The sequence below is a fragment of the Centruroides sculpturatus genome, unplaced genomic scaffold, assembly GCF_000671375.1.
Source record: "Centruroides sculpturatus isolate CEXI.00-Female unplaced genomic scaffold, Cexi_2.0 scaffold298, whole genome shotgun sequence".
NCBI lineage: Eukaryota > Metazoa > Arthropoda > Arachnida > Scorpiones > Buthidae > Centruroides > Centruroides sculpturatus.
In genome coordinates, this window is record NW_019384568.1 from 172052 (window position 1) to 180000 (window position 7949).

Here is a 7949-nt window from a genome sequence, read left to right on the forward strand (position 1 = left end):
CTTTTACACCTTTTAATATTATTTTACCATTTTTTATACGTTAACCATTTTTTATTATTAGGGCGAAACAGGAAGACAATTGAAAACAAGCAATTATTTAATGTGACAACGTCACAATACCTCGATGCCATTTTTCATTAAAATTTTAATTAATTGTAATATAGTATATGCTCTCTACATTAAATAAGTAGTGGCTCGCCCTGTATATGCATATGATTTTACATTATCACTTACAATTTTAGTCATTTTGACATTATGTTAAACGTTAAAAATTTTTTTTTTATTTTACTTAAAGCCAGCATCTACTTTTCTATTGACTGCAGCTGAAAAAGGTTCTAGACCCGAAAAAAATCTTGCAGAATCACTATCACAAAGATTTGATTTGACCACATAAATAACGTGCATTTCTGTATGATAAGTCCTTGAATTATCGTGTACTATATGACATAGAAACACAAAGTAAATTATATTTAATATATAGAAAATATACCCCTCCAATTAGTTAAGGAAGATGATTATTTATCAATAACTTTTGAATCGAACGGTAGTGTAAATCACACGTTTCCAAGTGAAAACAACACCTTATTTTACAATAAAAACCTGTGTAAAGCAGAATATCACGTACAGAATATAATTCTTTTTGGTGTGGTAGGTTAGATGCGACTCCAACGTCAACGTACCAGAACTCATAGTATAGCCTCATATAATAATATGAGGCTGATGCTTAATATAGACTAATCAAACCTTACTCAAACTTAAAACACATTTAGGAATTTGTAAAGAAATAACTAAACGTGTGAAAATGTTTGTAATTGAGTAATACAGTGCCCACTTTCTATGCTAATAAAAATTAGTAATAACAATAGTATTTATTGTTATAATTAATAATAAATAAATAATTATATACATTAGAAATTATAATTTTTAGTTTAAACTTAGAAAAATCTTTTATTATCGTCATTACAATAAGGGTAGGTTTTACGAACGATTAGGCGTTTCGTAATGGTCAATATTTATATGAATTATACGAATCTAAAAGCACTGATTAGGGAATGGAAATATATAAGAAATTTCGAATTATTGGGTGCTTAGAAAAATAAAGTATTATATGAATATTAAAATGCAAATAAATATTAAATAATGTTACCTGAAAGGTTGATTGTCGAAGGAGAAGTGGAAGATCTGACTGAATTTTCCTATAATTTTCCTACTTTCCGAGAGGAAAAAATTAAACAGGTTTTCTATTTAACTAATTTATTTCATAATTGATATCTTATTTATACATTAAAAATTTCGTAATCGGAGAAATTTTTCCTTTTCGCTTTTAATATAAAGTCGTTTGAATATTATTTATATTTTATATAAGGATTTATTTTAGGATTTTCTAATCGAATTCTTATATTAAGGAATGTTCAAATTAAAAGAAATATATATATAATTTTATATATAGCGTTTACGGGAAATGCAATATTTAGGTATATATTATTTTATATTTAATTAATAGATCGAATATAACCCGCACTTAAGCTCTATGTATCTGGTTTGTATTTTCTCTTATCTAATTGACATACAAAACGTACAGACAATAAATAATAGTTTTAAAATACAAGAAAAATATATCTGGATTTCAAACTGTTTGCAGTAGATTTCTTTCAAGTAATGTAGAAATACAATACTTAAAAGTAAGCTACTTGTTTTATTTTATATCCAGAGATGGAGTGAATAAGGTTATGAAGTGATTGAAAATGTTTTATTTAAATACTGTTTTTTAACAGAAGAATTTATTAAAAATTATTAAACCCCAAGTCACTATATATTCAAAAGTGTACAAATATCTCATAAAACGGTTTAAAAGCTATGCTATATAACTATACAGGTATAACTTTGCTTAAGCTATAATTTTTAAAAATGTGTTGTTTTCTTCTTTCGTTGGTACCTATAAAGTGATAAATGTTACTTTTTTACACTTCTATGTTGGCCACTTAAGTAAATTAGTAACTTATGCGACGTGACTACCAAGATCGTATTGATCTATATTATACCTTATTTAGTTTAACAGAGGAATATAAAGAGTGGCCACATAAGCGTGGTGTTTAGAAAGCGAGGTTTTTCTGTATATATAAGTATTAAGAAATATACATATATACGTATAATTCATAAAAAATTATTAAGTATAAAGTTAAATTAGGTTTTTATCTACTTTTGTATTATTCCTGAACAGTATGCTTGAAGTAGTCTTAATTTGTCTGCCATCTTGCCTTTCCTTGTTTAAATTTTAAGACTGAAAACTTTGCAAATGATCTAAAAATAATAACTTCCTATCCTGAGATTCTAAAAGCTGATTTTAATACAGTCGACCCCCTATAACACTGTTAATTATTCCGTTTTATATGAATTCCATGTTGTACGAGTCTCTTAGATTTTACAAATACATGAGCCGTTCACAGACCAGCACACGTATTTGTAAAATCTAAGTGACTCGTGCAACATGGAATTCACATAAAACGGAATAATCAACTGTGTTATATGGGGATCGCCTTATATTATTCGCCTCTTCGTGTGTATAAATCTCAATTATTAATTCATCTCTAACAGTATCTAAGTGTTATTCACTGTTTAAAAGTTCGAATTATTCTAAATTTACAATTCATTATCTGCATTATTATAGCTACGTATGTGTTTTGTTTGTGATATTTCATGTTCACACTATTAAATATAGAACATTTAATGCCTAAATGTTGTATTTATCGTAAAAGTTTCCAGGTAATAACATATTGATTTCTTAAAGTTTAACCATTCCTTAATATGAATTTTCATTTGAAAAACCTAATTTAAATAGTACTTAAACTTCGTTACATTTATTTATTGTAAAATTTTTAATTCCAAATAAAATATTAATTATGAAATTTGATAGAAAACCTGATTACATTATGAAACTTTTTTTTAATAAACAGGAAAACTAAAGAACCAAATAAATTATACTATTTTATTTTGCAATAGTTAGTTCATAATCAGCATTAAAAGTATTATTTAGATTTTATGTAAAATTTAATATTCAAATAATGCTTTTTCAGTCGTTTACGGCAACTCAACACGTATACGATCTGAAAGGGGAGATATTTTACGAGAGGTACTTGATAGGAAATTGACTCATTATGTAGTTATAACAAAATACGTTAAATGTAATGATGTTTTACCTTCATCTACTGTATTATTTATAAATAGAACAATAAATAAATGGCATTGACAATTTGTTTCCTCAACCAAAAATCTTTATTTAAATTGTCCTTTAACAATAAATCCCTGAAGCGTAAATCGTGACTGTCATGTAAATTTTGTCGAAATTTTTGATTTTAATAATTCATGTTTAAGGATTTTAACGTGTAAAATTTTTTTAAAACTTTATCTTTCTTACAAATTTAATATTTTATACCTTTGTTATTTTCTTATTTAAATTCTTCTTTCTTTTTTAATCAGAATTTACAATTAACAACAACAAAATAAATTTATTCATAGATATGAATAAATTTTCTCTCAATATGAATATCATTAATGTTTCTATTATATAATTGTAAAATATTGGAGTAAATTTACTTAAAGTAACTTGAAAAAAGTGAATTATTCTATTAGAAAAATAAGAAACAAATTTATATTTGTAAAAATACTCTTAGAACCAGTAAAATCGTCATGAAGTCCGACCTTACTAGAGATACACACGACCTTCATTGTTTCCTCGGGCATTTGACCTTTAACCACCGAAATCAAATAGCATCAATCCTTCGAATAATCAAATTTTTCTGAAAAATTTCAAAAATTCCGACATAAAGAACAGAAGTTATTAGGCTTGAAAGTGGGTAAACAAAATAAACTTCACACACTCTAACATCTATAGCTACTAACTACTGTTACGAACAGAGACAACTTTAGGGAGGATATTATTACAATATTTTTATTATATTTTAAAACATTTCCATATTTTCTGACAAAATCAAATGTTTATCATATATTTAATATCAGTAAACACTTCTCATAGAAACTCTTCCCGGAAGGCTTTCTTTTTGCCGAACCCGTGTGCCGAACCCGTGTGTCGCGTTGTCATATTTTTTCGAACAGATATTTTAATTTAAAAACAATTATAAAATAAAACAGTACATTTAATGATATTCTGAATAAGAGTTTCTTTATTTAATGGAAAACACAATTGACAATACTTAGACGATTTACTACAATACCGCATACAATCACGTGCTTACCCTTATCAGTTGATTGCCTTATTAGTCGACACCGGTTAGTTAGGTAATATAGTATTTTCTGCAGGTACTAGATTAAAATTCTTACATATATAAAGTATTATATTCAATTGTCACGTATTTCTCTTCATATAGTATAAGTGCATTGTTCTGATAAGTGCCGTTCGTATTGATGCTTTATCAGTTAAGTGTATTGCTATACAATGGCTTCCTCTACAATCGGAAGTGTATTTGATAATTACGACCTTTTGTTTTCTTATTAATTATTATTTTTTCGGCAACATTGCCGAACAAACGAATCATATTATAAAAATGTTATTTAAAATTCTGTGTCCCAGATTGGTTTAGATAAAATGTATTTTATCTCCCGGGTTTAAGTAAATGAAATTATTATAAGCTGTTTTGAATACTGCTATTGTTGGGCTGTGATTTAAAAAAAAATTATACCCTTGTAAATTCCCACTGCTGTTCTCTTGTCTGTCTTTTCCGAATCTTGAAAACAGAGTTATATTGATAAAAGATAGAACGACGTTTGCAAAGTTTAGAAACGAAAGGCCCGAATAACTATATACCAATCACTGGATTAAACCGGACGTAATGTTATTTCAATTCAAATATTTTTTCTGAAAGCTGTTAGGTACATGAACGGCATTACTTTATCGTTAAATAAACAGTATGATGTATAGGGGCAGGACACTACTAAATTGANTTCAAAAATTCCGACATAAAGAACAGAAGTTATTAGGCTTAAAAGTGGGTAAACAAAATAAACTTCACACACTCTAACATCTATAGCTACTAACTACTGTTACGAACAGAGACAACTTTAGGGAGGATATTATTACAATATTTTTATTATATTTTAAAACATTTCCATATTTTCTGACAAAATCTAATGTTTATCATATATTTAATATCAGTAAACATCTCTCATAGAAACTCTTCCCGGAAGGCTTTCTTTTTGCCGAACCCGTGTGCCGAACCCGTGTGTCGCGTTGTCATATTTTTTCGAACAGATATTTTAATTTAAAAACAATTATAAAATAAAACAGTACATTTAATGATATTCTGAATAAGAGTTTCTTTATTTAATGGAAAACACAATTGACAATACTTAGACGATTTACTACAATACCGCATACAATCACGTGCTTACCCTTATCAGTTGATTGCCTTATTAGTCGACACCGGTTAGTTAGGTAATATAGTATTTTCTGCAGGTACTAGATTAAAATTCTTACATATATAAAGTATTATATTCAATTGTCACGTATTTCTCTTCATATAGTATAAGTGCATTGTTCTGATAAGTGCCGTTCGTATTGATGCTTTATCAGTTAAGTGTATTGCTATACAATGGCTTCCTCTACAATCGGAAGTGTATTTGATAATTACGACCTTTTGTTTTCTTATTAATTATTATTTTTTCGGCAACATTGCCGAACAAACGAATCATATTATAAAAATGTTATTTAAAATTCTGTGTCCCAGATTGGTTTAGATAAAATGTATTTTATCTCCCGGGTTTAAGTAAATGAAATTATTATAAGCTGTTTTGAATACTGCTATTGTTGGGCTGTGATTTAAAAAAAATTATACCCTTGTAAATTCCCACTGCTGTTCTCTTGTCTGTCTTTTCCGAATCTTGAAAACAGAGTTATATTGATAAAAGATAGAACGACGTTTGCAAAGTTTAGAAACGAAAGGCCCGAATAACTATATAACAATCACTGGATTAAACCGGACGTAATGTTATTTCAATTCAAATATTTTTTCTGAAAGCTGTTAGGTACATGAACGGCATTACTTTATCGTTAAATAAACAGTATGATGTATAGGGGCAGGACACTACTAAATTGAAGTAGAGAGAATATATTTTAAATTGAATAAATTAAAAATATAATTAGAAATTTCTGACTGGCAATGTGACCATGCCACAATAAATAATTGCTCGTCAGTTAATTAATAAATTTTTTTACTGATTACCGAATAAAGTAATTGTGAGACTGTAAGAAATGTATTCAAATATACATTTAGAATTTGACTTTGTTTTTTTATATGAATTTAAAACATAAATGCGTGACTTATTAAAGATAGTAACTATTGTATTAGATAAGATTCTTACTTATTAATATATGGAATGTCCGGGAAGTCTGTACACTTTAAGTTAAAAAAACTGCAGTAAGAATTTGAATGTTATTAAATATTACATACATTAAATGTAATGTTAAATGTAAAATTCTGAGTAGAATATAGACGTATACTTATTATTTAATAAATTTCAAAATATGCTAAGGGTTAATAAGCTCTTTTTCAACAGTTATATCTGATAAACTAATTGTAACAATACCTTGTATTACCCAAAATTATTTTTATTGAATTTCTATTTATAACATTAAGTACAACGTAAATCTATCAATAAAAATTAAAACCTGAAAAAGTAATTATATTAAAAAACGAATAATACCTTTTACTCTTATGTTCTTTTTTTATATTACTTCTAAAGTTAATTAGAGAACTTTCACATGGGGTAAAAATATGTTCGATTTCTCGCAAAAACGCAAAGAAACGCATTTAAAATTGCACAATAGGAGCCGAGTACTTCGGGGTAATCCTTAATTTTCTCCCTTTAATCCGCGATGTAAATTTCCAAAAATTTCTTCTTAGTGTACATTCTAATGACGTACCTTAACTGTGTCCGAAATTTCAACTTTCAACTCTTAAACATTCTTAGAAATTTAGAATTTATGCAAATTTTTTACCAACTTGTTTTAAAATTTTGATTTTTCTCTTACGATTTTTTAACAGGAAAAAAAATGTTTTAATATAAATTTAAGTCTGGAAACTCCTAACATAACTTATCATGTGACGAAAGATAAAAAGAGTTTTATATATGAATTCGCTTTTAATTCCTTTTTTAATACAGAAATTTATAGTAAAACTTTTCTACATTTTACATATAGTATAACTTTTCCTCATAGATTGTTCGTGTTTCTGATCGTACAGTAGATAAAACTTCACGTATATTTTCCACAAATCAGGAAATTGAAGGTTTATTACTTAAAAAAACAAACTGTTCAATCAATATATCTCATTTCGTAACAATTTTTTGTAATTCATCTAAATGACTTCTGATTCAAAAAATTGTTTTTTTTTTCCTTAATGTATAAATGTAAATGTACAAAACATAAATAAAATTAGAAGCTTTTCACTCATAAATATCTGTAAATATAAATAATATAAAATAAAAGATTCGGATAAAATTTATATGAAAATCACAGTTTACTCTTAAACGTTTTATTGTGAAAGAACAATGTGAATAATGATTTTTGCATGAGGAAACTAAATTCTAACGATATCCATTTATTTTCTTATCTATAAACAATACAATAGATTAAGGTAAGCATCATTACATTTCACTTATTTTATAAATTTAAACAATATTTAAGTAAATATTTATATTAACTTTTTAAAACGATGACTAAATGCTCGTAAAGTATGACACGAAGCTGGAAAGTTAAATAAATTGATACGATGCGATTGAACAATTCTGCCGTTATAAATTATTATAGCGTGTTTTAATGCAATTGCACCTATTTGTGTATTATAAACAATTGAATAACTTACTTTTTTATAAAGAATCCTTTACACAAAAGAATTTTTTGTCTGTTTTATTTATTGTTATATATTGTTTTCATT